This window comes from Homarus americanus, unplaced genomic scaffold (genome assembly GCF_018991925.1).
Source record: "Homarus americanus isolate GMGI-L3 unplaced genomic scaffold, GMGI_Hamer_2.0 scaffold40248, whole genome shotgun sequence".
NCBI lineage: Eukaryota > Metazoa > Arthropoda > Malacostraca > Decapoda > Nephropidae > Homarus > Homarus americanus.
The window spans coordinates 563,315-584,212 of NW_024712526.1; positions in this window are offsets into that span (position 1 = coordinate 563,315).

Consider the following 20,898-nt stretch of genomic DNA (forward strand, 5'->3'; position numbering starts at 1 on the left):
CGGTACTGACCGCCTACTCCACTACCAGTTGCGAAGTATAACATTTGATTACAGTTCCACACAGCGTACCAGAGTTAAAAGGCTAGTTACCCAACACCCAGACTTACAGTATATGAGTCAGACGCATCTGAACCACAGTACTTTTTACCCTCCACCGACCATCACTATTTGCCGTGACGCTTGCATGATTCATACAACACGCCATCAAACACTACCGGATATATAGCCTTTTAATCACACGTGTTAAAACAACTCCCTGTTGTTGGTGTAGTACTGACCACAAATCCAAAGATTCACTATGTTTTCGTCCCCCAGCTGGATATAATGTGGGTATCTAAATGACTCACTTGAGCAACAATATAAAATGGCTAAATAGTGATGTTTCACCCCGAGGCTATCGTAAATTAACATGTCTTATGGCTACTGAAGGAAAGAAACTATATATATGAACTTGTAGAATCTCATTATATATCTTTGTACTACATGAGCGAGCAGGTATAGCATCCTGTCAGTCCCAAAAGTCTTTAAACAAAAACAATAATTGGTCTTTGTTATACACGTTCCACATAGTTTATTCTTTAGTTTAATTACGCTCCTTAAGTTACTTTTTGTTCCTGACTTGTTGTGTGCTTCCCAACACTAACACTCAAACTGCTAAACAAATCACAATAAATACCTCAACCTTATTTACTAATGTTATGCTACAGTATTACTAAACACAAAAATTTATAGTGAGTTTATATCATCATACTCCACGCACTATAAAACAACATTGTCCATAACATGTTAGAATACTACACCATATCATATCCTACCAATATACCCGTCCATCCCTAACATTGTGTATATATAATAAATTCAAGCACATTAACATATTTATCAAAAAATACCATGTTACACCATACCAATAAATATACCATACCATATCACCATACCATACCATGTGTGTGTGTGTGTGTGTGTGTTGTACCTAAACCATGTGTGTGTAAGTAAAAGTACACGACACTTTCTCCCCACACACAATCACCACCCTGCCCACCACTCCACCCCTCATGACCCTGCCCACTCACTCCACCTCATGATCCTGCCCACCACTCCACCTCATGATCCTGCCCACTCACCCCACCTCATGATCCTGCCCACTCACCCCACCTCATGACCCTGCCCACTCACTCCACCTCCTGATCCTGCCCACTCACCCACCCAGATCCTGCCCACCACCCCACCCATGATCCTGCCCACCACCCCACCCCAGATCCTGCCCACCACTCCACCTCATGATCCTGCCCACCACCCCACCTCATGACCCTGCCCACTCACTCCACCTCATGATCCTCCACCACCCCACCTCATGATCCTGCCCACCACTCCACCCTCCTGATCCTGCCCACTCACCCCACCTCATGATCCTGCCCACTCACCCACCTCATCCTGCCCACCACCCCACCTCATGACCCCGCCCACCCATTCCACCTCATGACCCCTGCCCCACCACCCCACCTCATGACCCTGCCCACCACCCCACCTCATGACCCTGCCCACTCACTCCACCTCATGATCCTGCCCACTCACCCACCTCATGATCCTGCCCACTCACTCCACCTCATGATCCTGCCCACTCACCCCACCTCATGACCTGCCCACTCATCTCCACCTCATGACCCTGCCCACCTCACCCCACCTCATGACCCTGCCCACCACCCCACCTCATGATCCTGCCCACTCACTCACATCATGACCTGATTTCTGTGAAGTTAACATCATACACAATGACGTGGTGTAACTAACATCATACACAATGACGTGGTGTAAGGCTAACATCATACACAATGACGTGACTAATCACCAAGACGGCAAGGCTAACATCATACACAATGACGTGGTGTAAAGGCTAACATCATACACAATGACGGTGTAAGCTAACATCATACACAATGACGTGTAAGGCTAACATCATACAATGACGTGGTGTAAGGCTAACATCATACACAAGACGTGTGAAGCTAACATCATACACAATAACGTGGTGTAAGGCTAACATCATACACAATGACGTGTGTAAGGTAACATCATACACAATGACGTGAGGTGAGGCTAACATCATACACAACGACGTGGTGTATACACATCATACACAAGACGTGGTGTAAGGCTAACATCATACACAATGACGTGGTGTAAGGCCAACATCATACACAAACCGACGTAAAAATAACATCATACACAATGACGTATAACCAACATCATACACAATGACGTGTGTACAATATCATAGTTACCAAAATGGATATAGAAACAAAATAATCCGTCATCATGGAAATAAAATTAAAAAACCCCAGATCGTCAGGTTAGGTCACGAGGGTAAGGAGAAAGCGGAGGATCGGTTGATGATGAGGCAAGTAACAAGTAACAGTACAGGAAACACCACGTAGTATAATATGAAAGTAACATTCCATAGAAGTCTAGAGAATGATCTTGTGGGGAGACGTACTGAGGTGAATAAAGGAAAGAGATGAACATTACTTGTTAATCCATTACAAAGTGTTTAAGAATGTTTACAACTGGTAGAAAATCTGTGAATGGTCATCGTTTATATTGTCCATATTCATGTCCTCTCATCGTTAGTTTTACAAAGACAACAAGAGTTAGCGACAACCCCACGAAAGGTACTCAGAAAATAAATCTAGGTGCCATACTGCTAGGGGAACACTCATGTCAAGTATTAACGTTGTAACTTCCTGCATAGAACACACATTGACGGAGTCTATTGTGCTAAGCGTTCCTGTGACGATAACAAGTCCTCCATCTTATACTGAAATCCAAGAGTATTACCACAACACTATTGATGACCAAGTTTGGGGTAGAGGTATCGCTACTCTTGGTCCAGTGTCTCATAATATAATCCGAATGTATGATGCCAGCACTGCTACAACACCATGTAGCTTAAGTACAGCCACCTGCCCTGTAGGAAGAGGGCTGAGGCGAGTGTCCAGGAATAATCACCCAGCCTGCCAGTCCTGTTTTAGTGAGGGCGAGGCGACCGTTTTATCAAGCGTAGGCTTCGGCTTTACTTGCCCGTTGTTGCCTGGTCTAAAAATTGAGCTACGTTGTATCTAATTTAGCGAATATGAAATCTCCCTTCGTCCCTCTTCATCAGAGCACAAGAGGGCGTTACAGGCAACACCTTCTGCAACACTACAGAAGTCTCACCCCTTCCCAGAGTTTCTTCTCCGATACACACCACTATACACCCAGGGAAAAGTTTCCTACACTGATGCACTTGTCAGCCGAACACAATAATAATCTTGTTCTGCTATACTCGCAAACCTGTACGTAGGTAAGGAAGCTGCGTCCTCCTCAGTCATCATGCCATCATCATCATCATCTTGTGGAGAGTTTTATAACAATATATTAAGCTTCATCGTCCCTCCGTGTGTGTTGCTGAATCTGGTACTGTCGTCCTGGGGGTTCACAGATGGTTTTAGGAGTCTTAGGCCTGGACACCAGGTCTCGTTTCATCTTACAGCCCCTGTGTGTGTGTGTGTGTGTGTGTGTGTGGTCATGAGTTGGTGGCAGGACAGGGCAAGGAGACTGAGTTGAGGATGGTGAGGCGGGGCTCTGAGGGAGTCATGGGTGTAATGATAGGTAAATGCAACTTTCTGGTTAAATTCCTAGCGGGCTCTGATTACCCCCCTAATACCACACACACACACACACACACACACACACACACACGGGTGATTTACTGAATTAATTAATCAACAAGGCAAATACATACACTCAATATACCAATGCACGAGGGAGTTCCTATATTTCAGAAAAGTCACCTGACTCCTATATTCATTAACTACCTGGCTAACACATAAGACTTGTCTCCAGTTATATGAAGTAAATACAAGTATACTAACTCTGTCCAGCTGTTCATAGGAATCAAAAGAAACACTAAGGACCTGAGGTAAATATAGTAAATATCGTGAACTGGGGAACATGTAACATACACACACACACACACACACACACACACACCAAGCTCGGATTCTCAAAAACGTTCTCACTAACGATTCCTTACGTTAACCTCTGAGGACGACGAATTAAACCTTTGAGGACGATGATTTAAACCTTGAGGACGATGATTTAACCCTTTGAGAACGATGATTTAAACCTTTAGACGATGATTTAACCTTGGGATGATGATTTAACCCTTTGAGAACGATGATTAAACCCTTTGGGGACGATGATTTAACCTCAAGACGATGACTAACCCTTTGAGAACGATGATTTAACCCTTTGGGGACGATGATTTAACCCTTTAAGACGATGATTTAACCCCTTTGAGAACGATGATTTAAACCTTAAGACGATGATTTAACCCTTTGGGGACGATGATTTAACCTTTGAGAACGATGATTTAACCTTTGAGACGATGATTAACCCTTTGGAACGATGATTTAACCCTTTTGAGAACGATGATTTAAACCTTTGGGGACGATGATTTAACAACAAGCTTTGAGAACGATGATTTAACCCTTGAGGACGATGATTTAAACCTTCAGACGATGATTTAAACCCAGACGATGATTTAAACCTTGAGGACGATGATTTAAACCCTTGAGAACGATGATTTAACCCTTTGATGACGATGATTGAAACCTCTGAGGACGACGAATTAAACCTTTGAGGACGACGATTTAAAACCTTTTGGGGACGACGACTAACCTTTGAAACGATGATTTAACCCTTTGAAAACGATGATTTAAACCTTTGGGGACGATGATTTAAACCTTGAGGATGATGATTTAAACTTTGAGGATGATGACGAAAACCCTGAGGACGATGATTTAAACCCTTGGGAACGATGATTTAAAACCTTGAGGATGATGATTTAAACCTTGAGGACGATGATTTAAACCACTTTGGGGACGATGATTTAAACCTTGAGGACGATGATTTAAAACCTTCAGAGCGCGATAGATTTAAACCTTTGAGAACGATGATTTAAACCTTGAGAACGACTGATTAAAACTTTTGAGGACGATGACAAATCTCAAGGACAAGTGTTAAACCCCCCCTCACCTGAGGAGGAGAGAACGTATCTACAGTACTTAATTGTAGAGTCTGGGTAAAAGACACTTTGGCTAACGTGTCCTGTGCAGCCTGCAGGAACTCTCAACCCTCCAGTAGGCTGACTTAACCTTCAGTATGATGACGTAACCCCAGCAGGCTGACTTAACTCCTCCATAGGCCGACTTAACCTCCAAGGCTGATCAACTCCCTTCAGTATGACACAAACCTTCCAGTAGGCTGACTAAACCTTCAGTATGATGACTTAACCTTCAGTATGATGACTTAACGCCCAGTAGGCTGACTTAAACCCTCCAGCAGGCTGACTTAACTCCTCAGTATGATGACGTAACTCCTTCAAAAAGGGACTCTAACTCCCCAGTAGGCTGACTAACCTCCAGTAGGCCGACTTAACTCCTTCAGTATGATGACGTACCTTCAGAAGGCTGACTTAATCCTCTCAGTAGGCTGACTTAACTCTTCAGTATGCGATGACTTAACTCCTCCAGTAGCTGACTTAACCCTTCAAAACTTAACCTCCAGTAGGCTGACTTAACTCCTTCAGCACGATATTTCATCATATCCAATGACCAAGTCATTATACTGAATGGTCACGCATCTCCACACCTCCATAAGGAGCAAATTTAACCTCCTGTGTGTGTGTGTGTGTGTGTGTGTGTGTGTAATGATTTGCATGAGTTGAAGATAAAGCCACCAAACTGAAGATGCAATATACTACACAGTTCAGTGAATTATCCCTAATTCATTATTGATGACTTGAGAACTTCAAATACCTTGCTACGCGCTTAAAGACCTCATATTGTTAACGAGCAGTAATTAACGTTATAACATCAAAAATACAGGTAAATAAGCTTAAAAACCATACAGATAACCACCTAAAATTAACATACAAATTACACTCAGACTTTTCCTTTTGAATCGTTCCCTAACACCGACCAAATTATGGTAAAGGAAATCTTTTATAATTTCTGCTCTTAAATCGTCAAACGATAAACAAGCACAGAACGTAATTATAACGTTAATATCCTTCTAGTTAAAGAGAAAGCAATGCCCAAAACTAAAGAATTGTTGTTTCAAATTAGAAAAATCCCCCAAAATAAAAAATTAGGTAAGAATAGAAAAAACACAAACAAGAGGAAATTTCAGTATATTTCAGCAGCAACCTAAATCAGAAGGCACAAGAGGAAGAAATCAAAACAAGACAGACAAACAAACAAAAAAACAATTAATAATCTAAAAGACCTAATGAAAAGGACATTAACTTCAATTTCAGAATAAAGGACTGATGTATGTCAGAGACGTCATCAGACACCAGAAAGAGGCTGGAGGCCCTGAAATGTAAGGTGTTAAGAACGAATGATAAGAAAACACTACACTGATACGAAAAATAATTAAAGATGGCAAAGATTAGCAAAACCAAGAGAAATAATTGAAATGTACAGAAAAAATATATATGAGTTACTTTGGTCATATAATTAGGGATGAATAACAGAATATTAACGAGTAAAGTGAAGGGTAGGAAGGCCAGGGCTAGAGAATTTGATAGATGAATTAAATTAAAAACTTGGTCCCCAGAGAGATACAAAACCTTAGGAGGATCGATAAAAACAGCCTGGGACCGCTTAGAGTGGAGGACTGTGGTCGACAACCCTCAAATATGAAAACAGCATTTCATAATCCCGTTCCTAATTCCAAGTAATAAACCCGAACTTTGGCTCAAGACAACTAGAGTAGGTAATAAAGTAAATTGTAAACCACCTAGCCACGCACACATTTACCATACAAACTTACAAGAATCTGGAGCAGCTCAACCAATACTGCATACCACTTTCTTATTCCCACGAATGACAAGGACACAAGAACAAGATTTACACTTTGATAACAGCGTTATGGTGACAGTGATGGTGGATGAAAGTTGTGACAGATGACCACAGTGGCTTTGATGATGATGTGATGATGATGATGATAGTGATGATGATGTGTGATGGTGGGTAAAGATGATGATGATGATGATGATGATGATGATGATGATGATGGTGATGTTGATGATGGTGATGTTGATGATGGTGGTGGTGCTGTGTGATATGGGATGGAAGAGGTGATGACGTGTGGAGTGTGGTAGTGACGTGAGAGGATGGTAACTTGTCGTGATAAGGTCCAAGTACCAAGTTACACTTCGTGACATTACCTAACAGGGGAGGGTGGAAGAGCCCTGTCGCTCCCTTCCTATCGTATCTGGGGAAACAACGAGGGACCACCGCTGTACCGCGCAATTATTAGTACAGTGGTAGATGTCAGATACATGTGGTATATGCTAGGTACAGCGATACGTGTGAACAGTTGCACCTAACTGTATTATACCTGAAACCCGGCAGTACAATATCAAGATAAGGTACAAGGGTCACCTCACTAATCTTAACACGTGGTCTCCGTCAGTTGTGGATGTGACTCACGAGCTAGGGGTGCCAGCGGCGGCGGGGCATGCGGAGTCTTATCATCTCATGGCGTAAGAGTGTGAGATTAAGATTAAATATGATGGAATTTTAGATGTTGAAGTATCGCCCCTATACCTGTGGAGGGCCTCACTGTGAGCGTCTAATGTGGAGATAACGGACTTATATCTGCTGGTGTACTTAGTTTATATACACAGAATCCCAATACATATAGAGCTGCGTGAGGTCGTGACTGACTACCACAGTGTCTCAGCTGACCATTTTCCTTTAGTGTTCTACTGAACACTGAAACACTTCTCTCCTACTGAATGAGATAAGACGACGACGACGACCGGACGTTGTGAAGTGGGTTTCTGACAATCTTGAAAGAGTGGGGTGATGACACGTTAGCTGTGGTCTGTCTGCTGTGTTGTGTTGAACTAACTGTATTAATAACACACCATGGGTCAACACAGTCTATCCTAAACACGGTCAGCTGCAGCGTTGACACAGGTCGAGTGTTTAGTTAAGTGATATATAAAAAGTAACAGTCTGCTGGTTGGCGGAAAATTGCTGAGGACCCCGACGTCCTTCTTCCTGTGGGGTTATCAAGGCTCCTTCCTGACGAGGTAGCGTGCTTTTCTCTCACTGCTGCGTCCCAGGGACAGTCTAGATGCGGATGTAAGAAGAGTGTTATCAGTGTGACATTACCAAACATCACAGGTTTCTGTACTCTAGTTCCTCCTGTACCAACAATAGACAATGGAGGTCGTCACACAGCACAGACCGACTGCCTGCATGGTAAGCTGATAAGTGATGGAAATGACAAGCTAGCTTCTTCAGGGGACAAAGTTAGGTTCTGGCTTTGTCTACCAAGTGGAGTTGACCTAAAGTGATGATGACCGCGGTATATGTCAGTAATTCAGAAAACTTAACACTTGGGGCCATACAATGATAAAAATAAGCTTTCCCATACCAGAAATATTCACACCTCAGTTTGCCTCAGCCACAGCGACCCTCCATAAAGTAATGCACTGTGCCCAAACTATCTCACTCACTCACCCACTTTCAATAGTGACAAGTTCAACAAATACTAAACGTTCCCAGGAGGACAAATTGCTGGGTGATGGAGACAGATAAGAAGGTAAACACATCTCAGGGGGTACAGAGAGACACTCAGAGACAGGCCTTCAACAGTGAGGCAGTTGAGGCGCTCCTGAGATACTTACCCCGCCTTGAAGGAACAGCTGAGTAACCTTCTGCTTGTTTGTTTGTGTGTGTGTGTGTGTGTGTGTGTGTGTGTGTGTGTGTGCAGTTTGCTCAAAAGCCAGCTAGTATCACCGTTCCATTATTATTATTATTTATTATTATTATTATTATTATTTATTATCACCGGTGTTCAACAGAGGTTTGGTAACAGCGTCTGAACATGGCGCGTGTCGAACCATGTGGGTCACCTTCCTCCCGTGTGTCAATACAGTGCACCTGGATTTAAGCATTTTAGGTGCACACAGACGTATGTGAGTAAACTATTTTATATCATGGAAGTGCACATACACACATACCTCACCACACACACACACACACACACACACATACACACACACACACACACACACACACACACACACACACACACACACACACACACACACACACACATATATACCTCACAAGCACATACACACATGGACCCCATCCCTTTACACACACACACACACACACACACACACACACACACATGAATAGTTTTGGCTTGTGTGAATATGTACATTTTCTTTTTTAAATTTTGTATAAAAAAAACGTGTACAAATGTTTTTGTTTTAAATGTACACAGAACCCGTGTATAACAGTGAGTTTGTGTGTACATGTGTTGATCCAGGATTGTCATTGAACAGTACAGACACGATAATATACTGCTATTGTGTGTACATGTGCGTGACCGAGTGTGTTTGTGTACGTGTGCTGTGAACAGGTGTGTGTGTGTGTGTGTGTGTGTGTGTGTGTGTGTGTGTGTGTGTGTGTGTGTGTGTGTGTGTGTAAATATATATAAATAATAATAATAATAATTAACGGTTTATTGAAAGAAGCTTGGCAGCCAGAAGGCTGAAAATATACAGTTACATATTTGGGGAATGGGTTACAATTACAAATAATATACAAGTAACATAAGTGACACAAATAAGACATATAATAACTTAGATGGGGATCAGCTCAAACTACAGTTCATTTCAACATAGTGACAGTGTAAGGAGCAGTGTTTACTGGGAGTGAATACACTGATTTATTACAAGTTATTGATAATTTTTACAATGGTTGGGACTGGGCTGTTCTTATAGCGATCAGTTCAGTGCACGTATGGGCTGGATGCGGTTGTGGTGTCGAACAGCAATTCTCGGACAGGGGATCTCAGGTGGTAGTAGGAGCCGGTGTCGGGGATGGTGTAAGCTTCTTACCAAATTTGCAGATGAGGTCGTGGTGATGGTCAGTGAGAGTCAGAAAGGGTCAGTGTGTTGAGCGCTTCTTGATATGTGGAGTAGGAAGGAGAGAATAATCTTGCATGCCCTCTTTTGCACTTTTCTGGGTGTTTACGTTGTGTGGCATTTAGGAGGAAGACCAGGTGGAGGCATAGGTGAGCTTGGGAAGTATGAATGTTGTGTAAACACTGAGGAGCTCGTGTGCAGGAACTCCGAGGGACTTGAGTCGGCGGAGGTGGAGACGGAAACTGTATACCTGTATGTATGTAGGTATGTATGTATGTATGTATGTATGTATGTATGTATGTATGTGTGTGTGTCTGCATATGTGTGTGTGTGTGTGTGTGTGTGTATGTGTGTATCTACATGTGCGTGCGCGCGTGTGTGTGCGTGTGTGTGTGAGGGAGCGCTGTTTGATGAGCGTGTTATCAGTACACAAACCATACCCAAGGCACGCCCTTCTATTATGCGTGTCTGCTACTGCCACACTCACACAAACACACACACACACACACATACACACAATGATACCATACATTACACCACATTGTCTTCCACGTTGGTATGTACCCGAACAATTATTATCCTTGAATACACAGACGTACATACAAACCACGTACCAACACCCGAACAACAGTTGTACCACCAGTAACGGTACACAGACGCAAGACAAGTGTACCACCAGGGGAGATAACAAGGTACTGCCACAGGGTGTGAGACGCTCCAGCCACCCCTGTGCTCACCCTGGGACAACCTAGATCATTACCTGATATTAATAAAGTTAGAGACACAGGTGATTGTAAAAGGTGAACCAGGTGATGGTGTCAGGGGTAAGTGAATCCTTCCTCTAAAAATATGAAGGAAAAGACAACACGTAAACTGCATCTCGTACATGTAAAGTTAAGTAAAAAAAACAGTAAACCTCAAAGAAAACTAATTAATTTAACTAATTACTTTACTTTAATGGAGAAAAGACAATGATTTTGAAGGTAAATACCAATAAATATCTTCACACTGTGGTAAAAGAAGTGTGTGAGGTCGTGTAAGTGGCGGCCCTCACAGGTAAGGCTCAGTGCTCACACAGCCGCCCTCACAGGTAAGGCTCCAGTGCTCACACAGCCGCTGTCTGAGTAAGGCTCCGTTGCTCACCAGCAGCCCTCGAGTAAGGCTCGGTGCTCACCGCAGCCCCTCACAGGTAAGGCTCAGTGCTCTGGAGCCGCCCTCACAGGTAAGGCTCGGTGCTCACAGACCCGCCCTCACAGGTAAAGGCTCCAGTGCTCCACAGCCGCTGTCAGAGTAGGCTCCAGTGCTCACACAGCGCCCTCACAGGTAAGGCTCGGTGCTCCACCAGCCGCCCTCTGAGTAGGCTCCGGTGCTCACACAGCCGCTGTCACAGGTGGGCTCCGGTGCTCACACAGCAGCCCTCAGAGTAAGCTCCGGTGCTCACACAGCAGCCCCTCACAGGTAAGGCTCAGTGCTCCGGCAGCCCTCACAGGTAGGCTCCAGTGCTCACACAGCCGCTGTCTGGGTAAGGCTCCGAGTGCTCCACAGCCGCCCTCACAGGTAAGGCTCAGTGCTCACACAGCCGCCCTCACAGGTAGGCTCCGGTGCTCCACAGCCGCCCCCTCAGAGTAAGGCTCCGGTGCTCACACAGCTGCCGTCTGGGTAAGGCTCCGGTACTCACACAGCCGCCCTCACAGGTAAGGCTCCGGTGCTCACACAGCCGCCACACCTGACCTCCCCCCACACTTGAGGCTGGGGTATTTTCCTCGTGGTTTTTTATCCGTAACGGAGGTCTAGTTGATTAGTCACTGTTTATTGATGATCGGCAGGTACTTATAACAAGGTATACAAAGCATACACCTTTACATCAACCATTACCCACACAGAAACGTGATGAAGATGTAGGAATGAAAGATGTCGTTTAAGTAACCGATAAGTGATACAACCTTGAACGTACGTGCAGCCACATAACTAACATGTGGTCGCACCAAGTTAATAATGATCTCAAGTGTCATTATCCTCGTCAACTGTGTCTCATTGTTTAAGTTCGCCATTTAAATGCGTTACCACGTTACCATAAGGAAGGAGGGAGGGCAGGGGAGGGAGTGGGGGCAGAGGGGAGGGCGTAACATATGAGTGCTTGTGAATCCTGACCCTGGACCACTGGTTAACCTTACTGCACTCGAGGTAGATGCCAACTCACGCCAGATGAACCATATTTTTCCCCAAAATCGTGATCTTCCGAAATTCTCCTGACCATAACAACACACGTTCTTAGCTTTACGAGATGTGATGTTGCATATTGTTTTATGTCAGTATAAACACAGCCATCACTCTAATATGGCCTTGATGTAAACTGCCGACATACTGTACATACATACTGTAGTTGAATAAAGACGGTGTGTGTGTGTGTGTGTGTGTTTGTGTGTGTGTGTGTGTGTGTGTGTGTGTGTGGGGAAAGAAAAGGCATTAAGTGCGACCTCCTCCTCACACGGCACTCAATACCTCACCTCCCTCCATACAGTACCTCACCTCCCTCCACAGTACCTCACCTCCCTCACACAGTGCCTCACCTCCCTCGCCACAGTACCTCCACCTCCCTCATACATTCCCCACCTCCCTCATACAGTACCTCACCTCCCTCATACAGTACCTCACCTCCCTCATACAGTACCTCACCTCCCTCATACAGTACCTCCCCTCCCTCATACAGTACCTCACCTCCCTCATACAGTACCTCACCTCCCTCCCAACAGTACCTCCACCCCCCCCCCTTACAGTGCCTCACCTCCCCTACAGTACCTCCCCTCCCTCATACAGTACCTCCCACCTCCCTCATACAGTCCTCACCTCCCTCATACAGTACCTCACCTCCCTCACACACAGTACACCCCCCCACATACAGTACCTCACCCTCACTCACACAGTACCTCCACCTCCCTCACACAGTGCCTCCTCCCTCATACAGCCCTCACCTCCCTCACAGTACCTCACCTCCCTCACACAGTACCTCCTCCCCACTGATACCTCACCTCCCCTCACACAGTACCTCACCTCCCTCACACAGTACCTCACCTCCCTCACACAGGCCTCCCCTCCCCTCATACAGTACCTCCCACCTCCCTCATACAGTACCTCACCTCCCTCATACAGTACCTCACCTCCCTCATACAGTGCCTCACCTCCCTCACACAGTGCCTCACCTCCCTCACACAGTGCCTCCCTCCCTCACACAGTGCCTCATCTCCCTCATACAGTACCTCAACTCCCTCCTTACAGTACCTCACCTCCTCACACAGTACCTCACCTCCCTCACACAGTGCCTCACCTCCCTCACACAGTACCTCACCTCCCTCATACAGTACCTCACCTCCCCTCCACAGTGCCTCACCTCCCTCCTTGGTACCTCACCTCCCCTCCACAGTACCTCACCTCCCTCACACAGTACCTCCACCTCCCTCACCAGTGCCTCACCTCCCTCATACAGTACCTCACCTCCCTCACAGTACCTCACCTCCTCACAGTACCTCACCTCCCTCCACAGTGCCTCACCTCCCCTCACACAGTGCCTCACCTCCCTCATACAGTGCCTCACCTCCCTCACACAGTACCTCCACCTCCCTCACACAGTGCCTCACCTCCCTCACACAGTGCCTCACCTCCCTCATACAGTACCTCACCTCCTCCCACAGTACCTCCACCTCCCTCACAGTGCCTCACCTCCCTCCATACAGTACCTCCTCCCTCCACACAGTACCTCACCTCCCTCCCACAGTACCTCCACCTCCCTCATACAGTACCTCACCTCCCTCATAGTGCCTCACCTCCCCTCCATACAGTACCTCCCCCTCCCTCCACCCCACCTCACCTCCCTCATACAGTACCTCACCTCCCTTCATACAATGCCTCCTCCCTCACAGTACCTCCACCTCCCTCTCCACAGTACCTCACCTCCCTCATAGTACCTCACCTCCCCTCATACAGTACCTCCACCTCCCTCATACAGTACCTCACCTCCCTCCACACAGTACCCCACCTCCCTCATACAGTACCTCACCTCCCTCATACAGTGCCTCACCTCCACACAGTACCTCACCTCCCTCACACAGTACCTCACCTCCCTCACAGAGCCTCACCTCCCCTCCTCATACCTCACCTCCCTCACAGTACCTCACCTCCCTCATACAGTACCTCCCCCCCCTCCCATCACAGTGCCTCACCTCCCTCACACAGTACCTCACCTCCCTCACACAGTGCCTCACCTCCCCCACAGTGCCTCATCTCCCCTCCTTACAGTACCTCAACTCCCTCATACAGTACCTCACCTCCCCTCACACAGTACCTCACCTCCCTCACACAGTACCTCACCTCCCTCACCAGTACCTCACCTCCCTCACCCTACAGTACCTCCCCACCTCCCTCCCACCAGTGCCTCCACCTCCCTCATACAGTACCTCCACCTCCCCACACATACCTCACCTCCCTCACACAGTACCTCACCTCCCCTCACACAGTGCCTCACCTCCCTCATACAGTACCTCACCTCCCTCCACAGTACCTCCTCCCTCCACAGTGCCTCACCTCCCCTCACAGTGCCTCCACCTCCCTCCATACAGTACCTCACCTCCTCATACAGTGCCTCACCTCCCTCCACCAGTGCCTCACCTCCCTCACACAGTGCCTCACCTCCCTCACACAGTGCCCCTCCCCTCCCCCTCATACAGTACCTCACCTCCCTCATACAGTACCTCACCTCCCTCACACAGTACCTCACCTCCCTCATACAGTACCTCCCACCTCCTCACACAGTACCTCACCTCCCTCACACAGTGCCTCACCTCCCTCATACAGTACCTCCCTCCCTCCATACAGTACCTCACCTCCCTCACACAGTACCTCACCCCTCCCTCATACAGTACCTCACCTCCCTCCACAGTACCTCACCTCCCTCACACAGTACCTCACCTCCCTCATACAATACCTCCTCCCTCATACAGTGCCTCCACCTCCCTCATACAGTACCTCACCTCCCTCATACAGTGCCTCACCTCCTCATACAGTACCTCTCCCTCCACAGTACCTCACCTCCCTCCTTACAGTGCCTCACCTCCCTCATACAGTGCCTCACCTCCCTCCCCAGTACCTCCACCTCCCTCACAGTACCTCACCTCCCTCCAGTACCTCACCTCCCTCATACAGTGCCTCACCTCCCTCATACAGTGCCTTACCTCCCCTCATACAGTACCTCACCTCCCCACACACAGTACCTCACCTCCCTCACACAGTGCCTCACCCCCATACAGTGCCCCCACATACAGTACCCTACAGTACCCACATGCAGTGCCCCCACATACAGTACCCCTCACATTGCCCCACATACAGTACCCCCCATACAGTGCCCCACATACAGTACCCCCACATACAGTACCCCCACATACAGTACCCCCACATACAGTACCCACATACAGTACCCCCCACATACAGTGCCCCCCATGAGTACCCCCATACAGTGCCCCACATACCCCCACTTGTGCACCCCCCACATACAGTACCCCCCACATACATACCCCACATACAGTACCCCCCCAGTTCAATACTTCGACTAATTTTGATCAATAATTCTAAACTGGCGGGAGGTCAGACGGTGGACCCTGGCTGTCTCTCTCACACTAACCCCAATTGATTTGATATTAACCTAACCAACCTAACCTAATATAACCTAACCTAATATAACATAACCTAACCTAATATAACCTAACTAATATAACCCTAACCTAATATAACCTAACCTAATATAACCTAACCTAACCTAAGTTGATTTGTTTCATAACCTAACTTAATCTAACCCTAACCGAGCCTAACCTAATCTAACCTAAATTAATTTGTTCATAACCTAACACAATCTTAACCTCACATATCGTAACCTAACCTAACCTAACCTAACCTAACAACCTAATATTAACCTAACCTAACCTAATAGAATAACAGTCGAATCCAAACATATCTTCATGAGTCAAATTCTCCTTTCGCAGTCTTATATTTCCAGCCACATTGTCGTCGCCTCTCCTCCTTCCCTCCTGTATGCTGGTCACCCTCTCCCCGTCAATCATGTAGAGGCTGAGAGAGAGAAGAGAGAGAGAGAGTCCCCAAAATACACTATATGTAACGCGACAGGAAGTCATTGACCAATTACACACACACACACACACACACACACACACACACACACACACACACACACACACCATAATACAAAGAAAATTCTGAAAAAATACGCTAAAACACCAATCCTTCTCACCTAATGGTCCTGAAGTACTTACTGTACCTACCTAATACTGCAAATAAATAAGTAAATAAATAAGTAAGCAAATAAAATCAGATAAGTGAATAAAATAACAAAAATATCAAAATCCTTAATTATACAGTACATTACCTTAACACCAGATGAAATTACGAAAAGAAATTTAATACACATTATGCCGTGGTGTTAAGTGAACGTGTATAGTTAAGTTAGCGCCTTAGTGTGATCTTGATATATATTTGGTTTAAGTTAGCCTTAGTGTGATCTTGATATATATTTCGGCGTAAGTTAGCGCCTTAGTGTGATCTTGATATATATTTCGGTGTGAATTGCGCCTTAGTTGATCTTGATATATATTTCCGGTGTAAGTTAGCGCCTTAGTGTGATCTTGATATATATTTCGGCGAAAGTTAGCGCCTTAGTGTGATCTTGATATATATTTCGGCGTAAGTTAGTGCCTTAGTGTGATCTTGATATATATTTCGGCGTAAGTTAGCGCCTTAGTGTGATCTTGATATATATTTCGGCGTAAGTTAGGGCCTTAGTGTGATCTTGATATATATTTCGGTGTAGTTAGCGCCTTAGTGTGATCTTGATATATATTTCGGCGTAAGTTAGCGCCTTAGTGTGATCTTGATATATATTTCGGTGTAAGTTAGCGCCTTAGTGTGATCTTGATATATATTTCGGTGTAAGTTAGGGCCTTAGTGTGATCTTGATATATATTTCGGTGTAAGTTAGCGCCTTAGTGTGATCTTGATATATATTTCGGTGTAAGTTAGCGCCTTAGTGTGATCTTGATATTTATTTCGGTGTAAGTTAGCGCCTTAGTGTGATCTTGATATATATTTCGGTGTAGTTAGGGCCTTAGTGTGATCTTGATATATATTTCGGTGTAAGTTAGTGCCTTAGTGTGATCTTGATATATATATTTCGGCGTAAGTTAGTGCCTTAGTGTGATCTTGATATATATTTCGGCGTAAGTTAGGGCCTTAGTGTGATCTTGATATATATTTCGCGTAAGTTAGCGCCTTAGTGTGATCTTGATATATATTTCGGCGTAAGTTAGCCTTAGTGTGATCTTGATGTTGGTTATATATTACGGCTAAATATTCTACAGTTATAAAAAGACATAGATGTAACTGGACTGGATGTTGTGAGGTGCAGTACAGTACAAGAGGAGGAAGGAGGTGCGTTATCCTGACACTCGTACTTCGGGTCCCGTTGTGGTCCCCCTCCCCCAAGCAGATTGTTATCCGAGCAAAACACTGATGTAACGAGGCTCATCATGTGCTGACAAACTGACGTAATGATAACGATTATCACATTAGTACAGTAGTAGTATGAATAATAATAATAATAATAATAATAATAATAATAATAATAATAATAGTAATAATAATAATAATAATAATAATAGTAATAATAATAATAATAATAATAATAATAATAATAATAATAATAATAATAATAATAAAATAATAATAATAGTAATAATAATAATAATAATAATAATAATAATAATAATAATAATAATAATAATAATAATAATAATAATAATAATAATAATAATAGTAATAATAATAATAATAATAATAATAATAATAATAATAATAATAATAATAATAATAATAATAATAATAATACCATTATTAACAATAATGACTAAGGTTGTGTACATATTCACGTTGTATTTTCTTCCAGATTTATATCCTTGCATCCTGTGAGAGAGAAGCGCAAAAGTGTGTAACGCCAAACGAAACCATGCAGAGTTCACGGTTGCCATCTTGACTCATGTATTGAAGGTCATAAGTATCAGAAGGGCCATGGATTGTGTGGGCAAGTAGGGCCATGGATTGTGTGGGCAAGTAGGGCCATGGATTGTGTGGGCAAGTAGGGCCATGGTTAGTGTGGGCAAGTAGGGCCATGGATTTGTGGGGCAAGTAGGGCCATCGATTGTTGTGGGCAAGTAGGGCCAACGATTGTGTGGGCAAGTGGGGCCATCATTGTGTGGGCAAGTAGGGCCATGGATTGTTGGGCAAGTAGGGCCATGGATTGTGTGGGCAAGTAGGGCCAACGATTGTGTGGGCAAGTAGGGCCATGGATTGTGTGTGGGCAAGTAGGGCCATGGATTGTGTGGGCAAGTAGGGCCATGGATTGTGTGGGCAAGTAGGGCCATGGATTGTGTGGGCAAGTAGGGCCATGGATTTGTGTGGGCAAGTGGGGCCATGGATTGTGTGGGCAAGTAGGGCCATCGATTGTGTGGCAAGTAGGGCCATCGATTGTGTGGGCAAGTAGGGCCATCGATTGTGTGGGCAAGTTACATATAGTGACAAGATGAGTGTGTGGTGTTGACCGTAGAGTTTCACCCCTGGACCTCCAGTCACCATGGTACCCACCACTAGGTGTTAACATTACTCCACAACAACACAACAAACCTCCAAGAGTGATTCGACTGCCTTGTGTTCAGAAATTCGAAGCAAAATGTTCAGTGTTTCAGAGATTGTAGAAACAATAGTCCCCGAACAAACACACACACACACACACACACACACACACACACACACACACACACACACACACACACACACACGACATGATCCGTCCAACTATCATGTTACTTTGAAAAATTAAATACATATCACTAAATAAACACTGAAAGAAAATTTATCTCAAATCTGCCAGTCAGTCAGCCAGTTTGTCAGTTAGTCAGTCACCCCTCAAGCCAGTTAGTCAGTCAGTCAGTCAGCCAACCAGCCAGTCAGCCAGTCAGTCAGTCAGTCAGTCAGCCAACAAGCCACTTAGTCAGTCAGTCAGACAGTTACCCAACCAGCCAATTACTCAGTCAGCCAATAAGTCAGTCAGTAAGCCAGCCAGTCAGTCAGTCAGTCAGTCAGCCAGTCGATCAGCCAACCAGTTAGTCAGTCAATGAAGAGCGTTCACTAAACTCACTATGGTGTAAACAGGCCAGTGGTGCTGTGAGGCCTATGGTGTAAACAGGCCAGGAGTGCTGTGATAGGCCTATGGTGTAACCTATGGTGTAAACAGGCCAGGAGTGCTGTGAGAGGCCTGGTGTAGCCTATGGTGTAAACAGGCCAGTAGTGCTGAAGGCCTATGGTGGTGTAGCCTATGGTGTAAACAGGCCAGAGTGCTGTGTGAGCTATGGTGCAAACAGGCCAGTGCTGTGAGGAGGCCTATGGTGTAGCTATGGTGTAAACAGGCCAGGGGTGCTGTGAGAGGCCTATGGTGTAGCCTATGGTGTAAACAGGCCAGGGTACAGGTGAAATATTCTCTCAGTCAGTCACGCAGGAAAGGTGTTGGTGGAATGACCAAAACAACGACTGCTTGTTTTCAGAGGCATTCCACACTAGGGTTATGAATCCTAACATGTTGAGTGTGGTGGTGATGGTCGTCAGGTGAGAGAGGAGAGAGTGGTGGGGGAGGGAGAGAGTGGTGGGGGGAAGGAGAGAGGTGGGGAGAGGGAGAGAGTGGTGGGAGAGGGAGAAAGTGGTGGGGAGGGAGAGGTGGGGGGTGGGAGGGAGAGGGTGGGGGAGGGAGAGAGGGGTGGGGGGGGAGGGGAGAGAGTGGGGGGGAGGGAGGGAAGGGGTGGGGGGGGGAGGGAGAGTGGTGGGGGGGGGATAGGAGAGGGTGGGGGAGGGAGGGAGGGGTGGGGGGAGGGAGAGAGGGTGGGGGAGGGAGAGAGTGGTGGGAGAGGGAGAGAGGGGTGAGGGAGGGAGAGAGGAGGTGGGGGAGGGAGAGAGTGGTGGGGGGAGGGAGAGAGGGTGGGGGAGGGAGAGAGTGGTGGGGGGAGGGAGAGAGTGGTGGGGAGGGAGAGAGTGGTGGGGGAGGGAGAGAGGGTGGGGAGGGGAGAGAGTGGTGGGGGGGAGGGAGAGGGGGGGGAGGGAGAGAGTGGTGGGGGAGGGAGAGAGTGGTGGGGAGGGAGAGAGGGTTGGGGGAGGGAGAGAGGGTGGGGAGGGGGAGAGAGGTGGTGGGGAGGGAGAGAGGGGTGGGGAGGGAGAGGGTGGGAGAGAGAGTGGTGGGGGAGGGAGAGAGGGTGGGGAGGGAGAGAGTGGTGGGGGAGGGAGAGATGAGGGGAGAGGGAGAGTGGGGGTGGGAATGGAGGGGAGAGGAGGGGAGAGGGAGAGAGTGGGAGAGGGAGAGAGTGGGGGAGGGGAGAGAGAGGTGGGGAGGGAGAGAGTGGGGAGGGAGAGAGTGGTGGGAGAGGGAGAGAGTGGTGGGGAGGAGAGAGTGGTGAGAGAGGGGAGAGAGGGTGAGAGAGGGGTAGGAGAATGTACGAGAGGGAAGGAAAAGTGGTAGGAGAGGATGAGAGTAATGTGAGAGAGAGAGGTCAGGTGGAGGGAGATCACAGTGTCAGCCACCAACACAACACAGTGAAAGGCCTTTACCTTCACCTTCTCGTCTTGACTCAACGTGCGTCAATATCTTACTAATGGCCCGGATTCTCAAAAGAGGTTCGGAAGTTAACTATTTCCTCCCCGTAACTAAGAATGTAAGAACAGTTTAATTACATACAAGATTCTTTCCGTAAATGACTGTATGATAATGATTTATATTCTCAAAGGGTTCGTAATTTACTTTTTTA